The 18,597-nt window shown below is 44.0% G+C and overlaps 1 protein-coding gene across 1 annotated transcript in view; it reads left to right on the top strand.

Annotated features, from left to right (window-relative positions):
- ME1 (malic enzyme 1) overlaps window positions 1–18,597 on the top strand; it is a 1,313,190-nt gene that overhangs the window by 823,357 nt on the left and 471,236 nt on the right. The gene's annotated exons all lie outside the window — the stretch shown is intronic.

Genomic DNA, 18,597 nt, shown 5'->3' with positions numbered 1-18,597 from the left:
ACTAAATTAGCAGTAGGAACGCAAATACTGGTAAGGAAACAAGAAATGAGATCAGTTTACATTAGAAAAGGCCTGGGTAAACAAAAAAGTCTTAAGATCTTTACGGAAGAGGGAATAATGTCTGGCCAGACGTAGATGATCGGGAAGGGAGTTCCAGAAGGATGGTGCCAAGAATGAAAAATTGGCTCCACCCCATTTCTTACGTCTGTAACGGGGTACCTGAAGAAGCGATTGAGTAGATGAGCGAAGCTCACGAGCAGGGGTGTACTCTTTTAGCAGGGAGGAAATGAAGGCGGGGGCTGTGCCCTGGCGCGCCTGAAAGACCATGCAACCTGTTTTGAAAAGGGATCGCTCCCTGACAGGTAACCAGTGCAGTGCCTTCAGTAAGGGGGTAGAATGATGAGAGTGGGGGAGACCAAGGACCAGTCTGGCCGCCTGGTTTTGAACCAGCTGGAGCTTCCGCAAACTATACGCTGGAATGCCGTTGTATAGGGCGTTGGCGTAGTCCAGCCGGGAAATCACCAGAGCGGACAAGATAAATTTAAGTGCGAGGGGGGAGAAAAAGCGAGAAACAGAGCGAATAGTTCGAAGAACAAGAAAGCAAGAAGAGACAACAGAAGTTATTTGTGAGTGAAGAGTGAGATGATTATTGATTTTAATGCCCAGGGTCTTAACTGAGGGAGAAGACGTGGGAGGGGGTCCTAAAGAAGAAGGCCAGAATGAAGAATTCCAAGGACTGGAAGAACCACCCGTGAGAACCAATTCCGTTTTATCAGGGTTCAGCTTTAGATGATTGTGGTTCATCCAGTCCCTGATGAAAATCATAGTAGTCTGAAAATTAGAAATAGAATGAGAAGAAGAAGAAAGATTAAAGATAAGCTGGAGGTCATCCGCATAATTATAAACGGTGTCCTCCAGTTGCTGAAGTGCAAAGATCAAAGGATAGATGTAAAGGTTAAACAAAAGAGGGGAAAGAGAAGAACCCTGGGGAACACCACATGTGACCTTGAGTTGGGTGGCCGAGAAATCCCCCAGCCGGACTGCCTGGGTGCGGTCCCTCAGAAAGGACGATAGCCAAACCAGGGCTAAGCCCTCGATCCCCGCCGCTCCGACACAGGAAAGTAAGATGGAATGATCCACCGTGTCGAAGGCGGCGGAAAGATCGAGGAACACGAGGGGCAGACGTTTGTGGATCAGGGGGTCATTTAAACCCGGGTAGACAACCCGCCTGGCCACTCTGTAGACAGAGGCGCAGTGGTCTGTGCCCTGTGGTGGAGTGCCCCCTGCCATATCGAGAGACCAGTGGATCCGCCAATGCGCTGGACGCTCCTTCGCTGGAGCAGCCGTGCGCAATACAAATAGCACTAACATAACATAACATAACATGCCCTTTAAGTAAAGTGAATATTGAGTTTGGCACCATCTTGAAATGTCCCTCTTCCTGTTCATTTTGTTTTCCGCAATGAAAACCAAAAAAGTGAAGATTTCATTCTGCAGAGCAATAATAAAATGTCCCTGATAGGCAGGGGCTTTTCTCCCTGTGCATTAGACGAAGCATCGCAATGCTAACCCTGTTAAAAGTACCTGTGTGCCACAGTGGTCACTGCTGTCGCAGAGGCTACACCAAAAGGGGGATCGCGAGCCGGCACCATAAGCCAGCGTCGTGCCTCGGACAAAGAGGGGCGGGGGACCACAGTTTGTGTGCAAAGAGTGACAAAGGGCAAGGTAAGCCCCCGGGCCCCCCTTTGCAGTCTGAAGCTGGCGCCAAACCCCCCCCGGCCAATAGGGGTCAGGGGGGGATTCGAACCCCCCAATAGGAGGGGACTGGCGCAAGAAGGTAAGCTCGGGGGCATATAAGCGCTGCTCCCCCAGGCAAGCTCCTATCTTCAAGGAACGGGAAGCAGCACGGCGGGAGCCCAGGAAGGATCTTGTTCCCACCCACCCACACCTAAGGAGTAGCAATGTCGCAGGGCTGAGGAAGAGACTCGGCGTGGCGAAGAACTACGCCAATATCGGTTGGTACCGGAGAGCGGTGCGCCAGAATAGGTCCACTCACCTTCAGATGCCTCACGGCTGGGTGTGGTGGCCTAAGGACAGCGACTCTGAGATGCCTCACAGCTGGGTAGCCTGGCCTACCAAAGGAGAGGGTAGCAAACAGAGACGGCGCTCGCAGCCCAGCCCCCGCTGGATGGCAAGGCACAACAAAGGTGGACAAGGTAGCAAGTCGGCCTAATTCCGGGACAGAAGCTACTCCCTTCCTGCGCAAAAGGGGCACAAAAATCCAACCGCCGAAAAGAAACGGCCCAGAAGGGCCAAAAAGACAATACCAAGGAACTGTGTGATGACTTAATATGCAAAGCGCAAAAGTATATACAGGTTTCCTTGTATTCCTAATAAAACTGCAGCCAACAAATGACCACCAAAAAGACACAAATGTGTCGTTGGCTTCTTGGCGGGAGAGAGAGTACTGAAAAAGAAAAGATGTTATTGCATACCTAGGGGAGTGGGGCAGAGTGCGAGGTTTATTAGAGCCACGATTTCCCGGACCTCCACTATTGGTGTTATTATGTTGTAGTGACATTGTATTGATTCCAGGTCTTTACTATGACATCATAGCACCCTTCCCCCCACACCCGCCCTGAACATATGTGTGTGGATTTCACAGTGACCTCCTGTATTGCCCCAAAAACTTACAGCATCCCTATATGGATAACGGCAGGCCGTAAAATGTGGCCCCAGTATCAGTGCAAGGACCTCAGAGAGACCACCCATCATGATCTGAAAGGAGGGAATTGCAATGCAGCCGCAGAGGAGGGGCCACAAGGCCCTTGTGTATTTTCACGATTCATCTTTACCCACTTGTTCGATGGCAAGTGCAGACAATTTTAGTGACTTCTGTGAAGCATGCTCGTGAACGGACCTTCTTCGATAGTTGCACTACTTCACTGATATTTTGAATGCTCCTTATACATTGCCCCTCAAAGTGTGGCCCCCAGAGATACTTACACAGTAATTAAAGAGCCTTGTCACATGAAGGCTCTATCTATTAAATGATTTGGCCCTTAAAAAGAAAAAATACCAGCTGCTTGATGGCCATGTTTAAAGATTGTTAATTAGGCCTGCTATTTCGTAAATCCAATTTCTGTATTTTTGTGATAGTGTATTATTTACACTAACTTCCTCCATAAACATAATTTATGTTCTTGTTTGTTATTCTTATCTGTCCTCTGCTAACCCTTTGGAACGTCAGAGGCCTGTGGGAGCTCAGATCTCGTTATGATTCACTGTCTCCTCGCTAATTCTAGTGACCTATTGTGCTCTACTGAGCTACACTAGGGTAAGACTAAGTGGAAAATAGCAGATATGCATGCATACTATATTATAAAATATGTTTCTGTGTGATTTCCATTTACTGATATTCAGTAGAGATGCAAGAGAAAAGTTACTTTTAAACAGAAAATGCAAACGTCTGTGCTTTTACTCATTTGGAAGAGAAGGTCACAGTGGATATGCAACAGAGATTTGTTGACAGTAGCTGTAGCCTGGGAAACAGAAATAGTGGCAAACATTCAGCATACTCCAGCATGTCAAAATCATGACCTAGGTGTATTAACACTTGCGCCCGGTTTGCTTCACAAAAGGGGTGTAAACCCAGTGCAAAGTATTGAGGTGGGATTTACTATCCAACACAAACCAGGATTTGTGTTGGAAAGTTTCCCAATTAACACAAAATTGAGCTATGCGCTACTTTACATTAAGGGGGTGATCCTTGAGTTGCACATAAGCGTACCAATGCAACCACGCATAGGTTCTAATGAAAATCCTAGTCTACTAACATTTGTAGACAGGAATTTGTGCCAAAACCTTACGCCTTCTCAAGGCAGGGGTAACGAGGATACATGTTTTCATTTCTCCTTATTTTTACATCTTTGTATGTGTGCTGCACTGTACAGCGCCCATGTTGTGTCCCCCCTTTGTGTATCCACATGGGATGAGGCACCCTTTGTTTCATCTCCACCTCGGTTTTCATGGTGGTGGAACCGCCATGAAAACCATGGCAGAGAGAAAACTCGTAATGTGCTTGCTGGGACCATGGCGGTCCTGCCAAGCTTATTACAGCTTCAAGACTGCTGTGTCACCTCAAGGGAATGGGATTCCCTTGCGGTGGCGGTCCCATGGTGGTCCAACCAGCCAAGTCGTAATGGGGTCATCAAACCTCTGGTGCGGCAGTGGCTGGACAGCCACTGCTGTGTCACCACGAGTCTGGCAGTCAGACCGCCAGACTTTTAAAATCAGGCACTATGTTATACTTGTTATGTTATGTTATACTTTATTTTTATAGCGCACGGCTACTCCAACGGAGTGTCCCGGCGCTTTATTTTGGCAGCATAGCAAGAGAAACATAGCAGAAGAAAGATTTCCAGAGGAACAAAATAACATAATAAAGAGTAAAAAGCCAGGTTTTTAAATTTTTTCTGAAGAGCAACAGATCCGAGGTACTACGTAGAGCTAGTGGCAAAGAGTTCCAGAGGTGGGGCGCCCTCACACTAAAGGAGCGTCCCCCCACACGGGCCTTCCTGACCCGGGGTACCACCGCAAGAGACAAAGACTCCGAGCGAAGAGCTCTAGTTGGACAATAGAAGGCAAGTCTGCGCTGAAGATATTTGGCTCCCGATCTAAAAAGCGCCTTATGGGCCAGCGTCAGTGCCTTAAAAACTATCCGCTTCTGGATAGGCAGCCAATGAAGTGACTGTAGCAAGCCAGACACTCTGTCTCGCCTGCGGAGGCCAAAAATGGCGCGCGCCACCGAGTTCTGCACAACCTGGAGCCGCTGCACCAGAAAATCCGGGAGACCCAGGTAGAGAGCGTTGGCATAATCTAATCTAGAGCCAATCAAAGCTTGCACCGTGATTTTCCTATGCCCTTCAGTGAGCAAAGGGAGGAACTTTCGCAGCATTTTTAAAATTCCAAAACATGTGCCCGAGAGGCCCAAAATCTGAGATTTCATTGTCAGATTGTTATCGACCTTGACACCCAGGTTTTTTGCCACCTGGGATGCCTGAGCTGGAGGAAACATATCGTTCGGCCACCAAGCCTGCCAATCCGGGTCAAAGGTACAGCCAAAGAACAGCACCTCCGACTTGTCGGCGTTGCATTTAAGGACAAGCATGGCTCTGCTTCCAGAGTCTAAAACCTCCTTGATTGCCTCAGACACTTCTAAGAACGCAGTCTCGGTGCTCACATTGGGCCGAAAACCAGATTGTGAAGGGTGCAGCAAATTGTTTGTCTCCAGAAAAGCGGAAAGTACGCTATGTACGTGCTTTTCCGTAATTTTGGTCAACGCTGGAAGAAGCGAGATAGGCCTATAATTAGCCAACACCTCAGAGTCAGAGCCCGGCTTTTTGAGGAGGGGGATCACCATGGCCTGTTTCCAGGCCAATGGGACCAGCCCCTCCCTCAAGGAGCGGTTCAAGAGTGGATTAACCAGTGGGTTGACCACCTCCGCCATCCTTGCCAAAAATTTGGCTGGACGCGGGTCCAACGGTGACCCAGATTTAAGATTGGTCAAAAACGCCAGAGACGTGGCAAGGGAGATAGGCGGGAAGGCAGACAGAGCCGGGACCAATGCGGGAGATACAGTTATCCCATCGCCACTACTGGGCTGAACTACGACAGGCCTCCCCTGAAAGGAATCCTGGATCAGTCTGATCTTATCTGTAAAAAATTTTGCGAGATCACAGGCCCATGACTCAGAGGGAGCAGTTTGAGAAGGGTTAGATCTAGGAGTTATAAACTCCCTTACAACAGTAAAAATCTCCTTGCAGGAGTTAGAAGCTGCCTCAATCCTCCTAGATAAATAATCCTTTTTCTCGCGCAGAATGTCACGATGATAGGACTTAATAGCAGTCCTATACGCGAGTTTAGCCATCAGATCGTACTGAAGACGCCAGGCCCTCTCCGCCACCTTACACTGGCGGCGGGAGGCAAGCAATGCTTCCGTAAACCACGGAGCCGAAACTCGCTTAGAGGTGGCCCTAGGTGCCAACACAGGGGCAAGGTCGTTCAACCTATCAGTCAACCATGACTGTAAGGAGTCTACATCCTGCTACAGGTCACCCGAAAGGGGACACGGGTGGTCCAGAAAGGCCTGAGCTAACATCTCAGGAGTGACACGATGGAGTGCTCTGGAAGCAGGTCCTTGTGTTCTAGGCTCAATGTTGGACAGTCTCTCCCTGCCCCGTATGCAGAATCTGGCAAGTCTGTGGTCGGACCAGAGTACCGGGACTAGTTCTATGTCCTCAAGTGTGGCTGTGGAGAAGACCTGATCCAGTGTGTGACCCTTGTCGTGTGTGGGCCCTGAAAGAAAAGGCACCAAACCAAGGGGGGCCGTGATGTCAAATAGCTTAATCACATCTGGATCCACGTCCACATCCATATGGAAATTGAAGTCTCCCGCCAAGACACAGTGCTCCACCCTCAACGCCAGGCCCGCCATAACTGCATGAAGATCCTCAAAGAAAGATCCCGCCGGACCAGGAGGTCTATATACCAGCAACCCTGTAAAGGCTTGATGAGAAGCTAAAGTGATGGAAAAAGCCAAGGACTCGGAACCAATAATGGTTTCCGTCGGGATGATAGAACAAGTAGCCTGCTTGTTCACAACAAGAGCCACCGCCCCTCCTCTCCCCTTCAGTCTGTCTTTGCGAAAGATGTTATAATCTGATGGAATAGCTGCCAGAAAATCCGGATTGGACGAATCACCCAACCACGTTTCTGTTATCATTAAGCATAGAGGTTGTTCCGTAACAAGGAGGTCATAGATCTCCAAAGAGTGTTTTCCGACAGATCTAGTATTGAGGAGTAGGCAGAGATGTTTCGTTCTAACCTTTTCTTTCTGTAATGAAAGAACCGGAGCATAGGTAGGGATCCAGCCACAGCCCGGACATCGCCCCTTACCTCTACAACGGGCGGGAAACACACTACTACAGGCGACAGAGACCTTATGCAAAGTGCGAAGTTCCAGCGAAGAATAGTAAATCATTCTCCAACAGCAGCAGAAGACCCAGAGAGAACTGACCCGCCCGCCACTCCGCCGCATCCGGGACGCTGACGGGCGCAGACGGGCAGGACTCTGGCAAGACTCAGGCAAAGCGAGGGCGATCCCGCTACGCGATCCCGCTACGCTGTGAGGACATCCTTCAGAATCAGTCCTGCATCTATTATGCACATTGTCTGCCTTTAACGTGGAAAGAAGATGCCTTCTTAAACCACTTTTTTTTTTATGAACATTCGTAGCTGCAGCCACGTCCTAATTGCATGCTTAGACTGCTCAAATATTCAGCAGGTACATAAAACTTTCCTCTGCAGAAATCTAATACAACGATATTGTGGTATGATAATACTTTATTTGGAATTTTGATAATGTCGCTCTACATACTCAGTGCTCATAATATTCTAAATATGTGTAGTAATCAAACAATAAACTATGGGGCACATTTACAAGGGCATTGCCCCATTGAAGGGTCACTTTTAATGACACTCCGGTGGCGTAATGCCCTGCTCCATATTTACACGACGGAGTTAAGCCACTTTGCGGAAGTAAACGCCGTGCTTGTAAATCTGGACCTTCTCACTACAGTTTTCTGTAGCAAAGGGGCGTGCAACGGATGTTGCTGTGTGCATACCTAAGCAACACCAATTGCTTTTTGACACTGCCCCAGATTTACAAGGCTCTTTAAATCTGAGGGAGTGCCAAAAACTAACGCCTTTGAAAAGGAGGTGTTAAAGTGGCGCAATGAGGAGAAATACTTTTATTTCTCCTCGTTTTTTACTCTGTGTGCCGCGTTGAACGCCTTTCAAGTGCTCTGCCTTGATTCAATTGTTGAATTTTTTTCTGTGTACCATTTATTGGTCTCTATTAGATCAGGCTTGCAGGTTGACACCGGGACAAAAGTATCTAATGCACAAGAGCATTTTTCCAAGATATAATATTATTTCTTCTGGTGCCTCCAAATTGGGTCTGCCTATCTGAGAAGCAATTGTGTGAAATTGGAAGGTTAAAGATTCAGTTTCTCTTCAGCATAGTGTTCTAGGACTAAAGAAAGATTTATATTTTTTACAGAACTCATTAGAGAAGTTAATTAAACTATGGTACGGCCAAAATACCTGCTGGCAACAGATAAGGAGTTCAGTAATTGTGAATATAAGTGATGGCAATGTCCTAATAAGTTAGTTGGGACATTACCAGTTTGAGAAAAGTCGAGTGCCCATTTATTCAGTGGTATTTTGATTGTACAAGTTGGAATCCCAGATATTCAGTAATTGACAGACTAGACCCGACAAAGGCTGTAGTGTCACACTTCTCTGGTAGTGGGATGCAGAGTGGTACAGCAAGGGGGCCATGGTCTTTCGCAAAATATAGGAATTCATCTCCACAAGCCCATGGCTAACCACCATATAAGACACCTAACTGTCACCCCTCTTCTTTTGCTTCATCCCCATTTTAATGCCTCTTTTCCTCTATATCCCATGTTCTTCCCCTGGCAAAAGTGCTTTGTCTTCAGACGAGGGAGGGAAAAGTAAGGAGAAAATATGTAATGCTCAACTGCCCACTGTCCACTGCCTCTTTCTGATTAGTGTAGATGAGGTGTTTATGTCTTTGGTGTGTCATGTCCACACACATGTGAGGCAGGTTAGAGAAGGCATAAAGGGCGTTCTTCCAAATATCCCTAGTAAATGGAAATTTGGGGTTGAGAAGGCATGCAACACTCATATCACTGCCTGCAGTGCTATACTTGCAATGTTATTACCAGTCTGTCAGGTAGTCTGAGGCCATGCACTCACCCTGTGCTGCTATGTACTATTTGTCTGGATTCTGTTGACTAGAGGACATGCAAATAACCTCTGGGATGGATTGAGGTCTTAGGAGGTGTGGTGGCACCAGGCCACTCCACTTGTTCTGACTTCCTTTCCAGCCCACATGGTATTTTCTGCTGGTCAAATCTCCAAGACTATGTTACCCAGTCTCCGGGTCACCCTGTCTCCTTGGCCTCTCCACCCCAGACTGCATGATCTACCTGTTATTTTTCAAGTAGCTTCCATGAAGACAGCAATTACTACTTCTGCTCTGTCTTGAGTTGGGAGCTGTCACATGCTCTATAAACAGTCAATGCAATACATATTTTACAGAATTACACCTGGTACAAGTGCTGTGCTACTACCCACCCCAAAATCTGAGATATATTTGTTTTACATTAGGGCAGGGAGGGTTTCCGGTCACTTTCTAGAACACATGAAAGAAAGAAGGCGTGGCCTGTGCCCATCCTTCAATGTGCTCTACCTCTGCATCCGTCTTCTAAAATGGCAATTGTCAACCACAGCCACTGTTGTAGGTGCTAGAAGCAAAGCATAGACATGTAGTAGACCTTTCAATGTTAGAAATATTTTCAGAGTGTTGTCAACTTTTCCTGGAGGGGATTACCACTTTGGCTGCAAGAGAAATATAGAGTACTTTATCTCCACCCACTAAAAGTGGTAAAAGCCTTTGCAGTATACCTTTGTACTATGAAAGCGGCTGCATCTGGAGACCCACAGAGACACTTGCCTACCTTTACCTAGTTCTAAGTACAACTTGCACAGTTTAGTATCTTTTTTTAATAGGTGTTACCATCACCCAACTCAGGGCTGCTAATTACATTCAACATAGAAGAAGAAAAGTCTGAGTTTGCAACAACAGGATTTGCGCCTGTCACCTCTTTGTTGTCCTCAGAACCACAATAGAAATATTGACCACCAAGCTATCTTACCATCTTTATCTGCTGGACAAGTATATCTGCTGGTAAACTACTTAAAAGGTTAAGACACCTGCTACAGAGATGATCCTTGTAACAATCTGTGCTTCCAATATATTGCTTGTGTTATTAATGCACTTGTTATATAGATATGTGTGTAATCTTAAAATTATTAATCTTTGTGATCAGCAAACATCTCGTACGATTGATGTACCTGCTGCAGAGCCCTGCGTGTAACTTGCTGGTCACATTTTCAAATCGAGAATAAGATGACACATTTACCTAGAGCACTGAAAGGTAGAGTAAAGGTAGAAAAGAGGACCAACGGGAAGAAAGAAGGGGGACCAGATTGATGGAATGAGGAAGGTGCATTGTGGATGCTATTATCTTAATGATGAAAGCGTTGACGGGCTAGTATCACTTTGTGGGTACTATAGGAGAGATGTATTATTTTTTTCCAATATCTAAGCAACCTAGAGAATCTCACTGCTGAATTTCCCTTTTACTGCAAACATTGCATTCAGCAAGCACAAATGTATTAAGTACCTCGCGTGTCACAAACCACCCAGGCAGAATGTCTTAAAAAAATCACTTGCCCCGATTACTCTTCAGTAATTCCACACCTGTTTAGTTGATGATGGGTGATTTGTTGCTGTGCACTTGTACAGGACTGGGTGATGGACATGACATAGCAGTTTTGTCTGTGAGTCTGAGTGTGGGAAACAGGATAAGTGAAATTATTATACAGTCTGTATCAACTACAATTGATTGCCCAACCCCTGAGTGTTATGGAATTAGTATTCGTATGAGGCAGGGGGCTTACATATTGTGTTGCAATGTTATTGCACGTATATAGCACTACATACCCCTGAAGATATATTGTAGCACTTTACACCAGCTATCACGATGCTCCAGAGCCCAGGGTTAGTAGTTTGTTTGTGGGTTATTGTTGTGCTCTTAAAGAAACCATTACATGCATTTACTTCAGCTTCTAGATGGTAGGCGGTATTAATTGATGAGCTACAGGAGATTACGTTTTTTTAGGTTGAAAGGCTAGGACTAAAAAAGGGTGAACTTGTGATCTTTGAGATGAGGAGTGGGAAATTGCAAACATGCTATAATAGCGATTAAGGCAAACTTACATGTGACTTAGAGTAGTTTGTGCTCAGAACGAGGAGACATGGGAAGGATGGAAAGGAAGGGGAGAGTGTTTCAAAGGAAGGGGAGAGTGTTTCAAAAGAAGGGGAGTATGTTTCGAAGGAAGGAGGAGGATAATCAGTGCTTAATTTGAGCCAGGTTCTGTAGTGGAGTGCACCAGCACTCATTTTTGGGGACCGGCACTTATCTTTCAGACATTTGCAGGAGAGGAAAAAACACACAAAACAAGGAGGAAGAGAAAGACAGAACAGCGATCACAAAGGGATAAAGCAGGAACCTGAAAGAGTGAGATCAATTGGCTGGAAGTGTCTGGTAGTGGATTAAAGAGGCCTGAGATGAAGCCAAGAGTAACAAGCATTTGCAATGCAATTGGTCTCGCCTTCGGGACCTTATATGTATTTAGCTATGCAGCACATTAGCCTGGGTGCTGAAACATCGACTGTTCATTAACATGGAGGGAAAGTAAGCACCAAACTGTGGAACACGCCAGGTATGGGAACACATGCAGAGAAATACAGCCTATCAGTGGGAAATTGTTTGTTCAAAGCTCTGTTATTAATATAAAATCAGCCCCTTCGGTGGTCATATCACTCAAAATACAAGATTTAATAAAAATATTTTTGTCTGCGGTTGTTGGTTGAATACAAGTTTTTATGGCCTGGAATCTAGGGAATGCTAAAGGGATTCCAGTATTTTACTGATCTCTGCTGGTCGTTTTCTATCAGCAAAGTTAAATAGAGACAGTTGCTAGAAAAATTACAAAAGAAAGTCCCTAAGTAGAAAGCAATTCTAGTATTTTACTGACCTCTACTGGTCGTTTTCTATCAAGACAGTTAAATAGAGGCAGTTGAACAGAAAAAAAGTCCCTCAGCAAAGGCGGAAGCAGACAAGTCCTAGGGCTGATCTCCAGATCCCACAAAGTACAAACAACAGATCTTCCTGACAGCGTAAGTGCTGTCTAGGCTCAACCTAAAAAGCCTTGGTAATAGTGCACTGATGTTTAATAACACCTGCCGAGGGCTCCTGAGCAGAGACCTGGGCACCAGCACTCATTATTTTACAAAAGTATTGGTAAAGAATTGGAAGTGTTAGGTCAAAGTCAGTTTTCATGCACGGTTTTTAAGAATATTGTGAAGGCTTTCTGAGACTGCATGTTAAGCTGTAGAAAGAAAAATAATTATTTGGATGTGTTGCAATATGATTGTAGGCCATGAGAACATCACTGCATACACCGATTAACATCACCCGTGAAACAGTGATAAATAAATATGTTTTCATTTTCCCATAAAAAACAATGGAAGGAAACCGCAGTAACAGGAATGTTGTATTTTAAATGTTTGGTTTTAGAAGTGCTCCTCCTCTTTCCCTCTGCTGATCAGGGTGGGATGAAGGAGAACAGAGTCTGTTTTACTGAATGTGAACAAAGTAATGCTTCTCTGGGCATGTCGCACTGGGGCTGTGTCTAATCTGGAGCACACTATCAGTAGTGCGTTTGGCATACTAGTGGGGTCTCCACTGGAAGTAGATGCACCTGCAACATAGGCACAATGAAGTGTGAGATTTTATGTCATGTGTTGTTGTTGTGTATATGTTATGAAAGCTTGAGCTCTCATACAGATAAAGCTGTCTGTACACCTGACCTAAAAAGGCCATCTTCCTTTAAGCCTTGTCAGTATTTTGAGATGGCCAATAATTGACGATAACTGGTTATGTGTCTCGTGCTGATTTTTCACTCGATTCAAATTAGAGCCAGAACTGTCTCACATTACCACAAAGAGAGATGCCTCAATCAAGTGTCTGTGCTTCCCAAGGTCTGTTTAAACAAATAGGGCCTGATTTACAAGGCTCTTGCACAGTGTGCATGCGCATATTTAGAAGGCCATGTGAAGTCACCATGCTTGACTTTTTATGGCCTTGGAAAAATGGGCCTCTTTCACTCAGTCGTCTGCGTGAAAGGAGTGTTCCATGGGTGTTGCTGTGTGTGTTCCCACGCAGCACCAATGGAACCTGACAGTGACACAGTCCCAGATTTACAAAGTTTTGTAAAGCTGGGAATGCGTCTGATACTACGCCTCTCCAGAGAAGGCGTAGGAGTGGCTCACCGAGGAGAAATACTTTTATTTTTCTTAGTTTTTTCGTCTTTCTATGCGTAGAAAGAGGAAAATGCCATCAATGTTTGTTTTTGTGCAGGAAGGGGTCTCTTCCTGCACAAAAACAATAATCTCCGCAATGCTGGTACCCTTCCACAATAACGCAGGCGGGCGTGCACTGGTGCATGGCAGTCAATTGTGCGCCAGCACAGCGGAAAACACGCAGATGCATCGTATTGTAGTTAATACAATGCATCCCTATGCTTTTCAAATGACGCAGCTCGGCGCAACATAATGGCTTGTGGCGCCGCGCTGCATCATTTTTTAGTAAATGAGGCCCATACTTTTTATGCAATCATTTTAAGTGCGATTTTCTTGTATGTAAAAGGAGCTGTTTTCTTCTTCCTATATTTTTCTATTTTGTTCTTCTCTCGGTTTAGGTAGAAACACTTATAGGCGATGGCAGAGCCTCTTCCCAATGGGTTACTGCCAAGAGACTTGAGAATTCTCAAGTATAGATAGTTCGTCAGGGTGATATACCCAAATCCTAATAACGGATAAAGACCAAGCGCATCTTACAACTCTATACCTCAGTTGACAGGCTGATAGCAGTAGAATTGAGGCACACGTCGATGAGATCATGTTCATGTTTCATTACTATAAAGGAAGCTTCATAGCTACAATCTCAAAGTGCACACCTCAGTGGGTTTACCATCGAATTATAATTTGAATCAATATGAAGCATAACGGTCTGCTCCTCCAGCAATCTGTCCCGTCCGGTAAAATCCAAGCTAGCCCATTAATGAATTATGATACCTAAGATAGGATGTATTTAAACATCCTCAAATATTGTTGATAGGTAGAAAGGCTAAATGCTCACTCAAACAAGAAAGTTGAAACTTGTGGTCACTCTAAAGGTGGAATCCCACTTAATTCAATTCTTTGTTTTCAGTTAAATGTTCATTATAACTTACCCCCTTGACTACATTCATGAATACATTTATAAAGAAAGATTGAATTACTAACTGCCTATCAGAGGCCAACCCTTTGCATTTACGTGTATTAGTTTGAATATATCGCTAATTACCTTTTTCTTGAAAATACTTATTATTCCTTTATGCACGTTTATAACTTAACAATATTTTAAACAACCTGCATACAGTTGCCTCAGTGAAAGTCTGGATAAGTCATTTAACACATTAACAGGTCATTTTTAAGCTGGATTAAAGTTCATGGGTTTAAAATCTTCTAACGAGAGTATAAACGTATTATTCAGACTTTCGCTAAACTTTTCAACGTCTTTACTGTGATTGGTCAGACAATGCCACTTGTAATAGTCACATTCCGTCCGACGCAGATGTGCTACAGTCATATGTCTGGTAATTCTATTCAGCGTACTGTATTACATTTATTTAAAATGACTTGCTTCGATTGCAATAAAAAGAGTGTTTAAAGTTATGAATAGACCAGACGTATCTGAATTCTATAACTGCTAAAGCTATTAAGGTGTCCATTTAAAGTGCATTCACAACCCTTTACACCATTCTTCTGCTTTGAGGTAGTTTATTTTCTTTTTTGTCCTAACACATAGACGCTCTGCAAACTAAATACATTGAAATCTTAGAGGATGCAAACATAAAACTAAAATGTGGATAGAAAACAGCAACTTTAAAAGTTGGAAAACCAGTCATTTGAAAAATGAAGATGTTACCAAGCAGTTGCTATGTCTTTAAATATTGGTAATTTACCCTTCTCTATTTGAATTTTAAATGTAACAAATTGCAAACGTGTACAAAAACCCTCAGGAGGTTTTATTGGGGAAATACGTTTTGAAAAGCTGGCTGAACATGAGACCTCTTGCGATTCCTATAATGAGCACCTCAGACCATTCAAATCGTGCAAAAGGAATGAATAGCCATGTGATGTTCTTTCTTAAGCAATCTTAATAAGATAAGGGGTGGGAGCAACTCGTGTAATTTGCTGTACCGTGATTACCCAGAATTACAGCAAAATTATGCAGTATTAAGTGAGAAGAGTCTCCCTGCATTTTGCGGTATTTTCTTAGTGCACAATGCAGCCTCGTGTTTAAAATAAACCAGAGGATCTATTTTTTGCTAGGAAAATTGTGCTAAATGCAACAGAATAGGAACAGTGGCAGCCAGCAGCAGTAACTATGCCTGAGTGATTGCATAAGTACATGGGCAGTACCTGGTGATTGCAAAAGTGCAGGGGTAGTGTTTGAGTGATTGGTTGAGTGCGTAGGTAATCCCAATAGGCTCTGCGCATTGGAATAACAAAAACGACAGTGTAGACGTAGGACTGAGGTCGACTAGGTCTCTATTGAATATGTTAGACTTAATTATGAAATGCCAGCTAGCTCAGAGGTCACTAGAAACTTTCTCGAGTAAACAAGAAGTTGCTAACTTTCCTGAATAGACAAGAAGGGATTCGTTTCTAACAAACGCATAAACATGACAACTTTGCTCTCCCAGAAGAAGGAGTATATCTCCAGAGTCGCGGAAACAATAGATAGCTATTTCACTCAGTTAATTGTGTATGCTTAGTTTCACCAGAAGTGCAGAGAAATAGAGAGACTGGCTTTTTCAATAAAAGCGGTTATTTATTGAGCAGTCTACTTTCTCATGCAAGAGAAGTGAATTGCCATAATTGCAATACTTGTCATAAAGTAAAGTGCGTACAGTAAAATGAGTATTATGAAATAATACTGTAAAAGCATTTATATGGTTTCTAAGCCATAAGATACTTAAAATAGATAAAATACATACAATGATAAAGTAATGACTAAACTTACTCAACTGGTGTTTCTAGGATACGCCTACCCCAGTATACCTAACCTAAGCCTAGTACAGGGAAGGAGTAGATGAGTTACAGTTTTTGCCAAGAATCTGAATCAAGAATTCTCTAAGGGTCTAATCAGCTCCGTACCTTGGTTATAGAATGAAGGAGGTCTTGTATCTCTTTCTGGGGATTCGATCTCCCAGCAACCCGCAAGGGTGACAGGGAAACACTGGAGCTGGATTTCTCGGCAGGAGAAAAGACAGCGTCTCTCTCGGTGCGTCAGCAGGGAGGGTCGGCTTCCTTCGGCACTCGCATCAGCAGGGCGTCGGGCAAGTAGATAGCCGATCTGCTCCAACCCACTGTGTGTTGCTTAAGGCAGATGCTGGTATATTTATACCCGGAAGGTGCCGAGTTTGACGTAAGGTTGGACATAAGACATCACTAAGAACTCACAGTTCTTTCAGGACTCCAGGAGTTCTAGGACAAATCAATACAAAAGCAGGGGGAATCCCCGGGCTGCTGGAGGCTTGGTTTGTTTAAGAACGCATTGTGCTTTCTAGGAGTCTATGGGAGTAGCCTTGCCGTATTTGGACTGCATTGGCTATGTCTTAATATGGGTATGATTCTTATGCCTATATAAGGGTATGATTTGATATAACCACATAAGGGCGTGAAATCAGGAATATTTACTAGAGTCCCTGAATCATCTACAACACCCACTCCACGTATAATGTCCATCATTACTAAATACTAAGCAATGTTTAAGCATATCTATGCATGTGTTTTCCATCCCACCCCAAAATACATCAAATGCATTTGAAATGGTATATACACGAAAAAATGAGTATTATACTGTACGTTTTTTGTAAGCAGTGGTGTCATTCAGATAATGCATATATTGTACATTTAAAATGTTGACTCAATGAATCACGAAATTTACATTCATGAAATGGCTCTTAATACAGAAGAGAAGGTCGAGGCCATTTCATCACATAGTTATACAAGACTGTACATGTGCGAGAGACTAAGTAAAAATATTGTCTCTAGAGTTTCTAAAAATAGAAATCTTGTTCTCTAAGAATAGTTCTACTTTAAGCAGAGTATCATTTGCCAAAAAGGTAAATATTTTGGGAACTTGAAAAAATCAATTTCGCTCTCTGGGGAAAAAATAGTTCCAAAGTTTTTTAGGTTCTGTTTACCAAAACTGAAGGCCGAATTCAGATTTCAGGGAAAGCCGTGTGCTTGCTTTTTCAACAGTTATTCTCGTTGTTAGGGGAGAACATCAATTCAGATAGGCTGGCAAAAAATTTGTCTACAACAGTAGGTGAAAGTTGGGCCATTTCCGAAAAAGTGGAAATAGGGCATATGTGAGATGCATTACCGTCAGCGTTATCTGGATCAGCAATGTTCACTGAAGGTTGTACCTGTGTGCCGAATACATCTCGTACCTCACCGCCACCTAATCGTAATGGTGAGGTCTCAACAAATGCCGTCATCAGAATGGGTAACCGCTGGGGACAACACGTTGCATGAGCCGTTACCAAACCAAGCAAAGTATCGATATCCATAGGTACTGCTGATGGAAGTGTGAGACAGACGTCTATCACGCATTCTTCTCCGCATAGCAGGCATCGTAGAACAGGTAAGATGCAATCTTGCCAGATTGGTCTGAATGAAAAAAAACAGGTAGTATTCAGATCTCTTAGCCGAGCCAAGCCGAGGACTTTAGTAATCCGCTCTCGGTATTGCATTGCTAGGATTGTGTCTTCCATTGTAGCCTGAGTTTTGTCTGTGACTTGACTTGCCATATCGGAGCAGAAGGAACACAAATAAGATTCCTGCTACGAGTCCCAAGATGAGAAACAGGCCGCCGAACACAGGGTGCACGAAATTCGGGAAGATGCTCCGGACTGCTTCAAAGGGTGCTAACAGTCCCGAAAAAATTGTCTTAAATACATGTGCGATGCCACTGGTATCCGACATGTTTAAGATTTGGCTTAATATTTCTACGAAATGTACTGGGCAATTTGTCGATAATAATGTATGTATCTCTGCTGCTGTCCTTGCAACTTGCAGATCATACGTTTCTCTAGACGAGGTTAAAGGCACAGTTGTTTGTAAAAGAATAGACTTCATTCTGCTTAAAGTATCAATTCGAATAGAAGAGATATTCAAAGAAGGCCATATTGCCACCTCCATGTCTAGCTTGTTGTTTGGATACAATACTTGCATACAACAAGTGACCCTGGAAGTAACGCTCACGAGATAGTCCGTTCCTGGCACCATGCCACAACAGCTGTGGTCACTTATTAGAACGTAGCTGCCGTTGGAAAGCTGTCTGAAAAGAGGCTCTATCTGTGTAGCAGGGGTGCCGTGCAGGTGGCATGAAAGGTTATTTGATGAACCTTCGCAGGCTCTGTGTAAGTTAATTTCTTGACACAGAAGTGTACCGCTTAGTGAATTTTTACAGTTGTTACCACTAAGGAATACCTCTTTCTTGCCCCTACTCCAAGATCTATGTGTGTAAGGTAAATTCCAGGTTGATTTGATGTACCCTTTACCCAACCTTTCATACAGGCCTGCTGGTATATACTTTTGGCAATATTGAAACTGAAAAGTCGTTATCGGAATTGTAATGGTGGCATGTATTATCCATTCAATTACAGGTTTTTCGGAGACTGTCAATGGTAATCTTTCTAGTTTTTCGATGCTCAGTACCGTATAGTCTGCCCCTCCTTGTGCCAAAGAGATTTGTTTAT

This window comes from Lissotriton vulgaris, chromosome 6, assembly GCF_964263255.1.
Source record: "Lissotriton vulgaris chromosome 6, aLisVul1.2, whole genome shotgun sequence".
Lineage (NCBI taxonomy): Eukaryota > Metazoa > Chordata > Amphibia > Caudata > Salamandridae > Lissotriton > Lissotriton vulgaris.
This window is presented reverse-complemented; position numbering and strand designations above follow the sequence as displayed.